The sequence below is a fragment of the Thalassophryne amazonica genome, chromosome 15, assembly GCF_902500255.1.
Source record: "Thalassophryne amazonica chromosome 15, fThaAma1.1, whole genome shotgun sequence".
NCBI classification, from domain to species: domain Eukaryota; kingdom Metazoa; phylum Chordata; class Actinopteri; order Batrachoidiformes; family Batrachoididae; genus Thalassophryne; species Thalassophryne amazonica.
In genome coordinates, this window is record NC_047117.1 from 59,672,040 (window position 1) to 59,689,264 (window position 17,225).

At 40.1% G+C, this 17,225-nt stretch overlaps 1 protein-coding gene across 2 annotated transcripts in view; it reads right to left on the reverse strand.

Moving 5' to 3' along the window:
* The window catches only part of LOC117525718 (alpha-1,6-mannosylglycoprotein 6-beta-N-acetylglucosaminyltransferase B-like), a 473,200-nt gene that overhangs the window by 186,887 nt on the left and 269,088 nt on the right, over window positions 1-17,225 (reverse strand). The window lies entirely within an intron of this gene.

The following is a 17,225-nucleotide window of genomic DNA, read 5'->3' on the forward strand; positions in this document are numbered from 1 at the left end:
GTTAATGACCTTAGCGGATGAGATGGCCTGATTAAATCTAACCTGCTGAGTACGATTTAACAGGAAGTTATTAATCCATGTAATGAGTCTTGGGTTAACACCTAACTTAACCAGTTTGTCCACCAGTAGGTGGGGTTGGATGGTGTTGAACGCGCTGCTGAAATCAATGAAAACAATCTTTACAAAGCTGTAAGGCTCCTCTAGATGTTCAAATATACTGTTTTTCATGGTCAGCAGTGCATCCTCCACTCCCCGCCTTGGCTGGTATGCAAACTGGAAAGGGTCCAAAGATGGTGCTACCTCACTAAGCAGATGTTTCAATATAATTTTCTCATAGGCACTGAGGTTAATGCGACAGGTCTCAGATCATTCATCTCTTTGGGCCTGCTTTTCTTTGGTACCGGAACAATCAAAGACTGTTTCCACTGAGCCGGGATTAATCCTGTTTCTACTGACTGCTGAAACAGCATTTGAAAAGGAAAAGCAAGTGAATCGGCACATGTGCGCAGCACTTTACAGCTGATACCGTCTGGACCCTGAGATTTATTAATATTAACACGTAAAAACTGCTCTTTAACCTCCTCAATGCTAATTTGTATGTCACGAACTTGCATAGTTCTGACTGCATCCATTGCCAGTTTCTGCTGAGTTGTATAGTCAGTACTGTCAAACCTACAATAAGTCATAATTTGTAATCCCTGCCAGGCCCTTTTGGCGTCATGGTTGAATAATGACTGAATCTTATTCCTATAAGCAGTCTTGCAGTCCAGTATTTTCTTTTTAATATTTTTCTGTACAGTTCTAATGTCCTCCTTTGAGCCTCCAGATTTAAACAGACTCTTTTTACAGTTTAGTAGTTCTTTAAGTTCAGGAGTGATCCATGGTTTATTATTTGGATCGAGTTTCACAATCGTTTTTGGAACGATAATGTCCTTGCAAAAATGAATGTATCCTGAAATTGCAAGCGCAGCGTCATTGATGTTTGACGACGAGTTTATCAGAAGTTCCCAATCAGTGCAGTCTAGGCAGTCTCTTAAAGTATTAGATGCATCAGTGGTCCAACATTCCACCTCTTTTTTCTTTACTTTCTCTCGGCGCAGCAGAGGTTGGTACGTTGGTGTTAAGCGAATCATGTTATGATCTGACTTTCCGAGCCCTGGCAGGGCCGTCGCGTAGTAAGCTTTCTCCAAGTTGCCGTAACACAGGTCTAGGCACGCCCCCTCCCGCGTGGAACATGATACATATTGATGATACGCAGGTAGAGTCTCTGCCAAAGAACACAGATTAAAATCCCCAAGTATCAATTTTGCCGCATCGGGCGCTGTTGCTTCAGTCATTTCAAAATGAATGAATTGGAATTTTATGTCGGATTTCTTTTCTATTTTTACGCTTAACATTAAAGAATAAAGTTTTGTAGTAGTTTTCATTAAATTTATTCCAGCCTTCACGTGAAAGTGATTTTAAAGTCCAACGACTGTAATGATCCACAGTCACATGAAAAAGCACAAAAAACACAAAGGCTCTTTCTACTTTGAGGGCAGTGAAACATATTTACATTTCATTAGAAAAATACAAATTAAACAAATAAGGGAACTGAATTAATTTGTACCCTTTTATAGTTTATTACTTTAATTGAATAAAACATATTCTCTCCATCTCATTAACATGGTTAACACAAGATTTTTTTAATTAGATTTTTATAATCTCATCAAACAAAAAAATTCCACTGACCAACTGTAACATCAGATGAACTTTTAACGCAGTTCTTTGGATAAAAGAACATTACATAGGTCACATGGCCAATTAATTTTTGTATAGTTTAGTTTACTCAGCAATTACCATAATTTCAAGTTTTCATTTTTACAGTGATGCCACATTCAGGTGGGATGAGTCTGCTGGATGGCTTTACAATCTCTTTAGCCTAGGACTCGTCTGCTTCCACTCTCCAAAGCCCTCAGTACCTGGCTCTGCATGGTGAAAGCTACCTGCGTCTTTCACACAAAGTGCCTTTTTAATTTATTTAGACAGAGAAAACTGCTTTGGTCTGCAGTGAGTTAAAGGCTGACACCCCCCCAAGCCTTTCTTCAGATGGACAACTCTGGCAGCATAAACCCTGTGGTGCCAGTAGCTTTTACGTCTGTCTTGCTGACGTGTGTTATTGAGCTATCTGCCTCACACATACACCCCAAATTTACATCAATGAGCCAGAAAAGATTCAAAGATTTTGAACTATACTACGATATGATGATGTTGTTTGGTGGCTGACTACTGGGGCTTTCAGAAGACAGAGTGGCTTTAAACAGACAATCATAAATGTTATTGATAGAAAGCTCAAAGGAGCAGAAGTATTCACAGTAGGGATGAGCGAGTACACCACTATCTGTATCTGTATCTGTTCAACCATCTAAATATCCATATATGTACTCGGAGTAAGCGAGGCCTAAACTGGAAGTGGGTGCGGTTTCACCAGAAATGGGTGGGGCTTAAATCAGTACATTAGTTTTTTATGAACTAAGAACATGAATATTCTTAAGTCTATGACTGAATATTTACAGAACAGCCTCAGAACTGAGATTCAATGTTTTTGACCACGATGGTAAAGGAACTATTTACAGAACAAGTTTTTTATAAACTCAGAACATGAATATTTTTAAGTGTATGAATGAATAACAGAACAGCCTCAGAACTGAGATTCAATGTAATAGGAAATTATGAAATATTAAGAATGCACGAACAAGAGTTGTCATACTCAACAAATTTTCTTTTTTTTTTTTTTTATTCTATTAAAATTTTAACTGTGAGGTTTTTTCAATTATTTATTTATTTTTACTACCTAACGTTCTTGCCATTTTTATATTAATATAGGCTACTATATCTGTGTATGTGTGTAAGTGGTCTGTAAGACCATTTTTTAATGATCTGTGTGAACTTGGTGATTCATGCAAACATCTAGTGATGGCAAACAGGGAAATAACATGTCAGCCTTGTTCACTGTATTCTTCTCAAAAGCACGAGCAAAAGGTACGAGCAAAGTTTTCCAACTGACTTTATATCACCAGCCAAACTAAGAGTAAGCATATGGTAAAAAAAAAACAAAAAAAAAAAAACAAAAAGAAAAAACCCCAAACCTGACCGGAGTGGAGGCAGTGACACAACGCAACACAAGCCGTTTTCAGCACCGCATACGTTACAAAACAATTTCACCAAGTAACTTTAAATATCATACAAACCGAAATAGACGCGATCTGAAGAAAAGAGAGCAACATGAGTTAGAGTCAAATCAAGCACAAAGAGATTAGTCTGCGTCTGTGTGTGTGCGAGAGTGGGGCACGTCTGGCTGCAGAGACGTGTCTGTGTCGGGAGGGGTGGGCACTGTGTGTAACTGGCCATTCACAGAGCGTGAAGACAGTTAATTACCCAATGAGGATTTTCCTTCAGCACGAGCATGGATATTTTTTTTTACGAAATACTCATCTGAAACAAGTATCCTAATTCACAGCTCATTTCTGTGAGTTAGAGAAGCTAATTAGCCTGCCATATTCAAATTCTCAAATAACAGAAAATAATCTACAAGAGCTTATTTACTACAAGCTTCCACATATGTTTGGTTCACATACTAGTAGAGCTGTAATAATCAATTAATAACTATTTTTGTCACTGATAAATTATGTAGCATTTCTTTCTTCTTAATTACCAAATTCTCTGATTTCACAGACATAAATGTGAATATTTTCTGGTTTAATTACTCTTCTCTGCTCATAAACTGAATATGTATGGGTTGTGAACAAAACAGGATGTTTGAGGATGCATCTTGAGCTGTGAGAAACACTGATTGATATTTTTTTAAATTTTCTACCATTTCATGAACCAACCAACAAATGGATTAATCCAGAAAATCACATCTAATCACATTTAAGAATCTGAAATCAGACAAACTGGATATTTGTTTTTGTAAAATGACTCAGAATAATTGTGGATTAATTTAATAGTTGATTACTTAATTGATTCATAAATTGGTTGCCCCAAATGTACCTGCATTATGCACTTTAGGCCATGCCCCATAGATAATCAATATGGGCCCAGAATGTTAAGTACTGAAACTGCTCAATAATGGTTATTGCAGATGATGCACAGCAACTCAGCCACATGGGGTGTGCAGCCAGTACTAGGGTCTCTTTATTGAGAAAGTAGCATCAACTGAGAACATGGTGCCATTTTCGGTTCAACTGTGGTGAATTTAATCATTTAACCACATACAGCAACACATCCAGGTACAGGTACAACCCCTGGCAAAAATTATGGAATCACTGGCCTAGGAGGATGTTCATTCAGTTGTTTAATTTTGTAGAAAAAAAAGCAGATCACAGACATGACACAAAACTAAAGTCATTTCAAATGGTAACTTTCTGGCTTTAAGAAACACTAAGAAATCAGGAAAAAAAAATGTGGCAGTCAGTAACGGTTACTTTTTTAGACCAAGCAGAGGGAAAAAAAAATATGGAATCACTCAATTCTGAGGAAAAAATTATGGAATCATGAAAAACAAAAGAACGCTCCAACACATCACTAGTATTTTGTTGCACCACCTCTGGCTTTTATAACAGCTTGCAGTCTCTGAGGCATGGACTTAATGAGTGACAAACAGTACTCTTCATCAATCTGGCTCCAACTTTCTCTGATTGCTGTTTCCAGATCAGCTTTGCAGGTTGGAGCCTTGTCATGGACCATTTTCTTCAACTTCCACCAAAGATTTTCAATTGGATTAAGATCCGGACTATTTGCAGGCCATGACATTGACCCTATGTGTCTTTTTGCAAGGAATGTTTTCACAGTTTTTGCTCTATGGCAAGATGCATTATCATCTTGAAAAATGATTTCATCATCCCCAAACATCCTTTCAATTGATGGGATAAGAAAAGTGTCCAAAATATCAACGTAAACTTATGCATTTATTGATGATGTAATGACAGCCATCTCCCCAGTGCCTTTACCTGACATGCAGCCCCATATCATCAATGACTGTGGAAATTTACATGTTCTCTTCAGGCAGTCATCTTTATAAATCTCATTGGAACGGCACCAAACAAAAGTTCCAGCATCATCACCTTGCCCAATGCAGATTCGAGATTCATCACTGAATATGACTTTCATCCAGTCATCCACAGTCCATGATTGCTTTTCCTTAGCCCATTGTAACCTTGTTTTTTTCTCTTTAGGTGTTAATGATACCTTTCGTTAGCTTTTCTGTATGTAAATCCCATTTCCTTTAGGCGGTTTCTTACAGTTCGGTCACAGACGTTGACTCCAGTTTCCTCCCATTCGTTCCTCATTTGTTTTGTTGTGCATTTTCGATTTTTCAGACATATTGCTTTAAGTTTTCTGTCTTGATGCTTTGATGTCTTCCTTGGTCTACCAGTATGTTTGCCTTTAACAATCTTCCCATGTTGTTTGTATTTGGTCCAGAGTTTAGACACAGCTGACTGTGAACAACCAACATCTTTTGCAACATTGCGTGATGATTTACCCTCTTTTAAGAGTTTGATAATCCTCTCCTTTGTGTCAATTGACATCTGTCCTGTTGGAGCCATGATTCATGTCAGTCCACTTGGTGCAACAGCTCTCCAAGGTGTGATCACTCCTTTTTAGATGCAAAACTAACGAGCAGATCTGATTTGATGCAGGCGTTAGTTTTGGGGATGAAAATTTACAGGGTGATTCCATAATTTATTTCTCAGAATTGAGTGAGTCCATATTTTTTCCCTCTGCTTGGTCTAAAAAAGTAACCATTACTGACTGCCACAATTATTTTTCCTGATTTCTTATAGTGTTTCTTAAAGCCAGAAAGTTACCATTTGAAATAATGACTTTAGTTTTGTGTCATGTCTGTGATCTGCTTTTTTTCTACAAAATTAAACAACTGAATGAACATCCTCCGAGGCCGGTGATTCCATAATTATTGCCAGGGGTTGTACCATCAAAATAAATATAAGAGTTAAGGTATCAAATTTACAATTTATGATCATTTATTTAATTAATTTAAAGTCTGGTTTACACTTCTGCAGCTCTGCAAGTCTGTGTCATGCAATGGCATGCTTGATAGTGTTAAAGTTCTCTGTCGCTGGATTACGCTTTATTATGGATTAATTTGACCCTCAATAAGCTTTTCTTTCTACCATCATCACCTCCAATTCAAAGGTAAGCGGTACAATTTCCTCTTTTTCTGAGTCCGTGTTGTAAATTTGCACACTCTTCTGCCAAATCTATGTGATCCCAAAATGTAATCAGCGTACGCACTGCAAACACTATTAAAATATGATGGGAGACAAAGAAGTAAAAGCAGAAAAGTGTCAAATCACAGCCTTTTGCTGTGTCTGACATAACAGGTACACATCAGGCTGCGGGTCCGCGTCTGAGCACGGTGTGATAAAAATTAACGGCCAGTCTTTTAATCAGGGAAATGACTCTGGTCCCACTTTCCTCAAATCAGTGTTATTTTTTCTGATATGAAATATTTTTAATTAAACAAATAATGTAGAAAAGCATTTTGGTTGTAGGAATTGGTGGCATCATGCAGTCTGTACAGCAGAGGCCAGTCTGACAGCATTGCTTACAATGGCCGGGACCCCATCACCCCTTGGTCCCATTATGTAAAAGAGACAGATGAAAAGCAACCAGCTGCATTTCATTTTCAATCAGAGTGGGCATTTTACAGTAACAGTACAGAAAATAGATGAGAATACTGTTTTATGCAAATTCTGTGATGCGACATGGCAACTGCAAATCACAGTTGGTTGGTTGCTGATCATATGTATAGCTGTTTATAATAAAATTCATGTTTAAACTGTAAAACATCAAGCCACATCATATGTCTTTGTCAGTAGGGTTTGATAATGAAATTTTAGGAATCACTGCAATATTTTATGTTTTATTGACACATATATTGGTATCATAATTTTTCCCTTCCTAATATCTGTATCAGCAAAAAATATTGGTTGGGTTCTAGTTAAAAGCACAGATGGTAGCAGAAAATTAGTTCAAAAAGCACAAACGGGCGCTGGTCCTATTTGTATTTCCGAGTCCCAGTTGTGTCACACTGTTCAGTTAGAGGTAATATCATGCAGAGATGCAAAGGAAAGCAACAGCTAGCGAATGACAAGTGTCACCCATGGGCCAAAACAGCTTTTCCACAACTTGACACACCAGTAACGAGGGATGAGGGAAGTCGTTACAGTGTAAGGGGTTACCAAGGTGATGAAATAAAGAAAAAGTCTGAGTGCTGTTAACAAGCACACTGATTTGAGCTTCCACGGGTAACAACTCCGGGGGAAAAAAATGGAAAAAAACACAAGCGGGGGAAAGAAGAGGAGACAGATGTGATGAGAGGAGGAGAAAAGATGGCAGGTGTTGAAGACGTGCAAGAAACAAGAGGTGATGGGTTTTGTTTGTTTCTGCTTGCTCAGATATTTTAAAGAGACAGAACGGCGCAGACTGTGCATACGGCTCATTTGCACGCTCTAGTTTTTAACAAAGAGACAAGCTGACTCTCTTACACACCCGGCAGGCGTGGTGCTTGCACAACTCCCAAAACTGATTAATGTTAATGTGCTGTTTTTTTCCCCCCTTTAAGGGCAAGCTACTTCACAAGCCTCTTTGGGAGTTTCACAAACCTCAGCAGGTTCTCTTGAATAAAGAGACTGGATTCACACTCCCATCACAACACAAAGTTTGGATGCTGTTTTTTCTCACTTCCTTTAAAACGCAGGCACCTCTCCCCCCAAACACACAAGCCAAGCGCATAATGATGCTTTGAGTCAGCTGCTTTACAAGTTTTATCCCCTGAAACCTGCATAGTTGTTCATTTTCACTACAAAGTCAAAAAGAGCAAATTCTAATTTGCCATTTAAAAAAACAGAAAGCAGAGATGTGAGGAAAGACAGAACAATGTAATTATGGGAAAGAGGCAAGGCTGTGTTTTCAAAAGAACAATCCCCTGCTGGTGGTAACACTCACTTATCTTCGCAGTGACATTTGCATCTCTGGTTCTCAGAATTTGAGCTCGAGGGATCCCTAAGAAGAGCTGATGGAGTCATGAGGGCACGAGACAGGGGTGTTTGGAGAGGCCAGTGGTGTTTCCCATCTCGCTGTGTGGTTGTGAGACTTGGACTTCAACCAGTGACCTAAGATGGCATCTGGATGTGTTTGGTACTAGGTCCCTTCAGAGGATCCTTGGGCACAGCTGGAACGCCTTTGTATCAAATGAGCCATTACTTAGGGAGACAAAGATGAGGAGAATCTCTTACATTGTGAGGAACTGTTAGCTGTGACATTTTGGCCTTGTGGCCTGTTTCTCTGTGCATGATCCAGCACATAGGTGGCTGCGTGCTGAGGACCCCAATGGCTGGAGAAGGCCAAGGGGACACCCATGCTTCACTTGGTTGTGACAGAAAGGTAGTTATTTTACTCATGCAGGGATTGTCCAGTTATGTGCCTGGGCGGTTGCCACTCAGGACTCAAGGCCATTCCGTGGTGTGCTACTTTACTCCTCATACGAAGTCAAAAGGGGGCAAACAAGTTACAAAGTCTGAGGAAATGTGGAACCAGGAATAGTACGGAACAGGGAGAGGCTGAAGAACACACATGGGGGGAGACCTGGATGATTTACTGTAGGGACAAACAAGACAAGTTGCAACAAACTCTGAAATTTTATCCTGCAATGAAAGCTATCAAAAGTTCAGCTGTGAGAAGGTGACTGTCTGACTTAAGCCCAGGTGACAGGTAAATTTGAAGAAGTGCCCCCACTCAAGAAAATGGGATCAAGACAGCAGGATGAGATGAGATGGACAGCTTTTGGGGACATGGATCCCTTCAGATGGCCACCACACTTGATGGTTGACATCCAATGAAATTGCCCTAACCACACATGGCGGGCAAGATGGTAAACTACTCCGAAAGGGGAATTGGAGGTCACAAACTGGTAGGTCCATACCAGATGGACCTACCAGCAGGTCCATCTGGTACCAAAGACAACATGAGACCCATCAGGTCTCATGTTGTCGGATCTGGGACAACAGGAGAAGTGGATTTTGAAACAACGTATGAATATATCCTACATTTTTATGCTCTAACCACACTTGGAATTTGGTCGATGCCCTCTACCCAGTGTCTCCAGCCCTCGAGGGCCAGCTTAATTACCAACAGCTCTCTGTTACCACATCATAACTACACTCTGCCTGAGACGACTTCTGTGAAAATATGCAGAAGGATAGACCTTACTGTCTACAGGGGAGCGCTGTGATAAGACAGCTCCAAAATATTTTGATGCCTGTCTTAAACATTATTAGTCATATCTTGACTCTGAATACTGATAATCTTACTATACCTTACTATACAGCAGGAAAAAAGCAGTAAGTCGCAATCTGTTGGGTGTAGTACTTAAGTGATATGAGGTTTACATGTAAATGTACTACACTACACTATCCCATGATGCAGCTGGACCCTGGTAAGCAAAGAACCTCCAAGGTAAATTCCACTCCATAGTGGTAAATCCACTATGGTGATAGTGCAGTTTATCTGCCAGGGTGGGAATTTCAACAAGTTGAGACTGTGGCTTGCTTCCGTAGACATGTCCATAAAAATCACAGAGGGATATGCTTTGCAAACTTAATACCCATTACTATATTGGATCATGTTAAAATTGAGGATGTCCCAATGGTTGTTCCAGCAATATCAAAGATTTCATGTCTGTTACCTACAACGCATGTGGAATGTCTCAAACCTAAACCTACTTCTAGGCATCTTATATATGCCACTCTGGAACCACCCCTAAACCCAAACAGCTCAACTGTCAACCCCACTGAGGTCCTTAGACTGGGTCTCATTAACATAAGATCACTGTCCTCAAAATCATTGTTGATTAATGATTTATTTATTGATCATCACTTAGATATGATTGGGTTATGTTAAACCTGGCTTAAACCTACAGCTGTCCTCCCCTTAAATGAAGCCTGCCCACCAGCATATACATTTAGTCACGTCCCTCGTGATGCGAAGCAAGGCAGGGGTGTAGCTCTTATTTATAAATCTAGGTTTAGCTTATTAGCTGTTGCGGGTCATAAATATAACTCGTTTGAGCATCTGATTCTCCGCTCCGCTCAGGATATTACGCATTGCCAAGGTCAGAAGAATAAAATCAGCCGTATTACTTTGTCACTGTATATAGACCTCCAGGGCCCATATTCTGAATTCTTAGATGAATTGGTGAGTTCATTTCTAACTTGTCAATGAGAGCAGATAACATTCTGATCATTGGTGACTTTAACGTTCATATAAATAAGCCTTCTGATCCCCTCTGCAAATCATTTATGGAAATTGTGGAGGCATTAGGATTTCGGCAATGCATTCGGGATTCGACGCACATTAGTGGAAATACCCGGGATCTGGCTCTCGCACGTGGTATTGCTGTCACGAATATTGACATCATGCCTCTTACATCAGTGGTGTCTGATCACTCACTTATTAAGTTTACAGTTTCACTGCCGTGTTTAGTGGAACAACAACCTTATTTATCATTACAGCGATGCATCAACTCCTCAACTAAGACTGAACTCGAAGCTAGACTGCCTGATGTCTTAGCCTCACTTTTGACAAATACCCAGTCAGTAGACAGACTTGTGGATAGTTTAAACTCAGTGCTCAAAACGAGACTCGACATGATTGCACCACCTGTGTTGAAACCGCGCTCCCCTAAATCGCAGTCACTTTGGTTCAATGATTACCTGCGTGACCTCAAGCATAAAGCAAGAGGTCTAGAACAGAAATGGCGTCGTTCAAAATTAGAAGTATTCCACCTTGCGTGGCGTGATGCTATAGACTATAAGCATGCATTATTGGCCACAAAGCGGACCTATTACTCTGATTTGATCAACAAAAATAAGCATAACTCAAAGTTCTTGTTCGACACGGTGGCAACAGGACAACCACCTGTAGTTCGCTCTCCTTTTACAGCACAAGATTTCCTGGATTACTTTGAGAAGAAAATAGATGACATTAGGTTGAACATATCCCAGCATGCCTTAACCCAGCCACTACACCCTGCTATTGAGGTGGGCGATACTACTGAGGTATTACCTAAATTTACAGAATTTGATGGTATCTCTCTAGACATGCTGACGAAACTTGTAACGTCAACAAAAAGCACAACCTGTTTATTTGATCCTATACCAACAAAACTGTTTAAGGACCTGTGGCCCACTCTTGGGCCGATTGTGCTGGAAATGATTAATCGTTCTTTAACTTCTGGATCTGTTCCTAAATGTTTCAAATCTGCAGTGATTAAACCATTACTTAAGAAACCTAATCTTGACCCTAGTGTATTGAAAAACTATCGGCTGATATCAAATCTATCATTTTGCTCTAAAATTCTGGAAAAAGTGGTGTCAGGGCAGCTTGTAGACTATCTTACTGAGAATAATCTCTGAGCCGCTGCAGTCTGCTTTTAGAAAATATCATTCCACAGAGACGGCTCTCACTAAAGTGGTGAATGATTTTCTGCTTACAATGGATTCAGACACCACTACGGTTCTGTGCTGTTAGATCTCAGTGCTGCATTCGATACAGTGGATCATCATATTCTACTTGATAGGCTGGAAAATCATTTTGGGATTACTGGGAGTGCCCTTGCATGGCTGACGTCATACTTGACCAGTCGTTCTCACTGTGTTTTGTACAGTAGCACTACCTCTAACCTTAGTGACATGAAATTTGGGGTTCCTCAGGGGTCTGTCTTAGGCCCCCTGCTTTTCTCCCTTTATATAGCACCGCTTGGGCACAAATTGCAGCATTTTTGGATTACCTTTCACTGCTATGCAGATGATACTCAGTTATATATGACGATAACTGCTGGTAATCTCGTTTACATAAAATCCTTAGAAGATTGCCTTGCAGCAGTGAGAAGTTGGATGTCTAGAAATGTCCTACTTTTAAACTCTGATAAGACTAATATGATGGTTCTTGGTCCAGTGAGACATTGGCATCAATTTGACCAGTTAACACTCAGCCTAGGCTTGTGTGTCATACACCACACTGACAAAGTGAGGAACCTTGGGGTAATTTTTGATCCTTCATTGTCCTTTGGTCTCCATATTAGAAATATTACTAGGACTGCTTTCTTCCACCTACGAAATATAGCTAAGATTTGTCCCATCTCGTCTATGGCTGATGCCTCAACTTCACCTAAATTCTGAGTCTTTTAGTGAAGCTTAGGGCTAGCGGCTGGTCGATCACCTTAGTATTTCTTCTGTTTTTCTTGTTGATAAATGCTGGCAAATTATACAGTATTTTTTGTCTTTCTGATGCCTGATTCTGTTTTTTTCTCTGTTTAAGGTGCAGCTCCATGCACAGATGGGAGTTGTGTTTGTGTTGGCGATCCTCCTGTCCTGTGCACCAACAGCAATTCTTGTATATTTGTCCATGAATTGTTCTGTGAATTATTTCTGTAATTTATGTTTGTAGCATGGCCCAAGCAGAGGGTCGCCCCTTTGAGTCTGGTCTGCTTGAGGTTTCTTCATCAGAGGGAGTTTTTCCTTACCACTGTTGCTCTGGGGGTTGGTAAAGTTAGACCTTACCTGTGTGAAGTGCCTTGAGGCAACTCTGTTGTGATTTGGCGCTATATAAAGGAAATAAATTTTTAAAAAATCATTTAAGATAACAATGGTAGCAGTGTGTAAGAGACTGCAGCATTGTACAAATACACATTTATTCAGTATCAGGAATTGTTTTTGCAAAATAGAAATTTTTGCGGCCTTGTCCGAATTATCTGTTAACGAACAGGTGAGATCTTGATGGTGTGGTATGTCCAAATTATGGCAAGACTGCTCGATCACTTATTTCTGGCATGTACTAATGTAACAGTTGGGTAGTATATAGTAACCGATGTGAAGTATATCCATAATATTTGCATGCAGGGATCATGGGCTGCGCTAATTGGAGACTCAATATATCCCCAAATGATTTGAAACAACTGCTTTGAAACATTCCGAATCATTTACCTCCCTCTCTTTGTGTTCAGTCCCCTGTCTGTCATCCCTGGTAGTTGCCATTTTGTTCGGTTCCCTGTCTGTGTCTCTGTGTTTATGGTCATTGTATTTCAGTTCTGTGTCCTCTTCTGTGAGTCATGTTTTCCTGTGGTTGCATTCTGTACACTTTTGAGTTCCATGTTAGTTTTTTTTCTCTGTTATTTTGAGGTTTTTGTTTTGAGATGTTTTTTGGTTCTTCTCACCCCCGGTTTTCTTTTGCGATTTGAGCCACTGTGTGTGTTAGTCTGTGTGTGTGTGTTGTGTTCCAGCCTATCCTATTCCTATTCACTCATTTGTTCATTTGTCATCCTGTATTTAAGACCCCACTGTTCCCTGTTTGAGTTGCTTTATTCCTCTTTGTCTTCCTCTGTGATGTACTGTATTTGGATATTCTTTGGTTCTTCTGTGATTTTTTGTGGAGTATTTGGATCATCTTTGTCCCCCCCGCCCCCGTGTTTAGCCGTATCCCTGTAGTTTTTGATTGTTCCATGACAGCTATGTGGATTTTGCCTTTTTGTTACATTTCAGTGCTCATTACCTTGTGTTTTGCCCAGTTTGCTTGCTGCCTTCCTTTGTCTGCAGTTTGGTTTTGTGTTTTGCTTTTTTGACACCTCTGGCATCTGTTGAACTCTCTCAGCTTATTTCTGAATTTTATTCACATGTTTTTGGAAATAACTCATCTGTGTTTCACCTTACCTCTTGCATGGTTACTGCCTGCATCCTCGGGTTCAGTTAGAAACTACAAACCAAACAGAATCATATTAAAATGAATGATCTAGGATCACACTGTTTTTGAATTTCCTATTCAAAGGCTCCAGTCAGTGCAGGGTCTGAGCGTGTACTAGCTTATGTTTATGGTTTAGAGCTGTTAGGAGCCAGACTGCAGGATGGAAGTATCTAGACTTGTGTTAACAGCACCATTCGCCGACCCTTCGATTGCGATTTACCAGTTACTCTTTATCATGATCAAAATCAATTGAAAAAAAAAATAGAAGTGCGACATTAGGCAATGATGCAACTGCAAATGCATGCACATCCACACATCATCCATGTCAAACAATGACATGTTCATGTGCATATGCTCAGCTTGTTTCATGTGTTTTTCATGTGTTCATCAACACAGCTGCTAATGGCTCCCAGTCTATTTCTCTGTTTCTGTACACCTCATTCAGTTGTGCTTCTTCCCCTACATAAACAAACACAGATGCACACGCGGAGACATTGATGCAGACTCCTGCTTCATTTGTGGATTCTTGTTATTTTTCCACAAAGCCACAAGCAGACTGCACTGGATCGCACCCAGAGAAGAGCGCCAAATGGACAAAACGTCGTAGCTGACGATCCGTCACAATGCAAGTAGGATAACTCATTCAAGACACCCTAAGTACAGGCAGGTCTATAATTAACTGAACAATGACAATTTTTACAATTTTGGCTCTGTACAACACCACAATGGAGTTAAATGAAAGAATCAAGATGTTCTTACAGTGTAGATCATTTTTATTCATGGTATTTAATTCAAATGCAGCTCGTACAGCATTCATGTGGAACCTAACAAAATCAGCCAAATTCGCATGGCTAGCACAAATGTAAAGAACATGCACACCACTGTTGAGCTGCATGCAAAAGGCGGCCAACCTCGAAATGGATCAGATATGCCAAATCCTGCCAGATCTCCCAATTGTGCCCCCGATGAGCCGGACTCCCCTATGCATCCTGTTTAGGCTGCGTAAAGTAAATATTGTAATGTGCAAAGTCTGTGTCATGCAATCATTATGTGCACTAGATGTGAACATCATGCAATCACACCGAATACACCGTGTGTGAGTCAGCACTTCTCCATCAGAATCAGAAAGTTTTATTGCCATATGAGTGAACAAGTTCACAACATTAGGAAATTGCTGTGGTAATTGGTGCTAACATTAAAAAAAATGATGCGCTGACTTGCAGTGCGCCCATCTGGACAGGGTCTAACAGCCATAATAATACAAATATATCTTCTGACACATGAGGTGGAATGACAATGAATGTGTGATATCATGCTCATTCTGGACGCTGCACCGTGATCACAGGTGCTGCGCATAAGTGCATCTCTGTGATGCTGACATGCAGTCTAACAGCCATGATAACATGATAATGCAGATACATCTACTAACACATGAGGTGGACTGACAATGGATCTGTAATATCATGCTCATTATGGGCGTACGTGGTGCACCGCACAGAGCCTATGACTCGCCATGGGGCAGGGTGCTGTGCAGATGCACATGGTGTGACAGCTATGATCCAGTGGTAGGCACAGCTGACCAAAATGTTAGCTTCGATAACCATTAATCAGATAACTGAAAAGTTATCTTTTATGATGCTAAACCGATTAACTGCTAAAAAGTGTATCTTTATTATGGATAACCAATAACTATTAGTATTGATTCAGACGTCAGATTACACTGTCAGTTTCAGATAAACCAGTTTCACTTTAAGCATTGTAGGGGCTGCTGTGTAAATTCAGGGATCACAAACACAAAGAACGCATGAAAAACAAATAAATAAAAAAATAAAACCCCAAACACTGTCATCATATTTCAAAAGCAGTAAAACACAGTATTAGAAGTCACAGTTTATCTCGGTTATTATTACACTGTCATTTTCGAGCTAAAAGCTGCTGCTTTTTTCACATGTTTTGAACCCTGCAGCTTAAACAATGTAGAAAAACTGCATCATATGGGTCATATTTTACCCCTTTAGCGTTCGCCCTCAAACAAGACTGTGGTGCCCAATTGCTTGTGAATAAGTTAGTAGAAGTAAGACGTATATGACTTGATGCCCACTTGTGCCCGTACTTATCCTCATTTTCTGTAGTGTGAGGTGACAGACAAGGACTTAGACGACCAATATGTAGACCTGCACCTGATTCCAGGTCATACTGGCCATCTGTGTCCTTGGACAAAGTACTTCATCTGCATTGTCTCAGTTCATCAAGCTACAAACGGGTACCAGCCGTTGCTGGGGAATAAAGCTGCAGTGGAGTGTGAACGTGATGATTTTCTATAAATTCACCAAAGTGTTTTCATAATTCTGTTCAGCACTGTATCATGTTGGCCTGACAGCAAAGAATTCACTGCTTTCACTCTCCTCAAACGTGCCCCGCAGATCATTTAGATCAGAATGCATTCGTTCCACTGAGGTTAAACACAAGAAACAGTCCAGCAAAAGTACTCAGAAAAAGAATAAATGTGAGAAACTCAAAGAGGCAAAAGGCACAGAGGGTCAAACTAGAGCATGTATGAGGCAGAGAGAAAAATTCAAATGGGATAAAAAAATACAACTGAAATCTAATCCAGTTTTACAGAGAATTACGCAACCGCAGTGGATAACGCTCTCCGCATTAATCTCTTGGGCTATGCAAGACATCTCTGGTCCAAAGTGCCAGATTTAAAACAATAAGATTATGAGGCAAAGTAGCTTTAGCTTTTTTTTTCTGTACCCACCACTGTACATGCACGTACACACACACACACATACAAACAACCTGCAGAATGTGTTGTTTGGCACAGAGGCTTGTTTCCACTAAATTACACACATAAAGACACAATCAATCTGGCAATGCCACTGTGCCACTGACCTGGTGTCTTACTTAACACCTGAGTATCTGCACGTGTAAAGTGTGTGGCGTGTCCCACTGATATAAGAGTAAAGCAGCGGGTTTGACCTTGGCACACACGACTTAGATGTCTGGAGAATGAGGTTCGCGGGGGATTGTTAGAACAAAGGGATTAGTAAAGGGGATGCAGAAAACTTATTTCAGAAAGTCACTTTGGAACGTTAGAAGAAATGAATCTTAAAGGACAAGTTCACTTTTTTATAAGCTTAGTCATAATCATGAAGCCTCTGAGCTCTCTACGACCCTCTGAGAACTGCACTGTATGACAGAAATCCTGTTTTGAAAATGCTGTTATACTCAACAAAAATATAAACGCAACACTTTTGGTTTTGCTCCCATTTTGCATGAGATGAACTCAAAGATCTAAAACTTTTTCCACATACACAATATCACCATTTCCCTCAAATATTGTTCATAAACCAGTCGAAATCTGTGATAGTGAGCACTTCTTTGCTGAGATAATCCATCCCACCTCACAGGTGTGCCATACC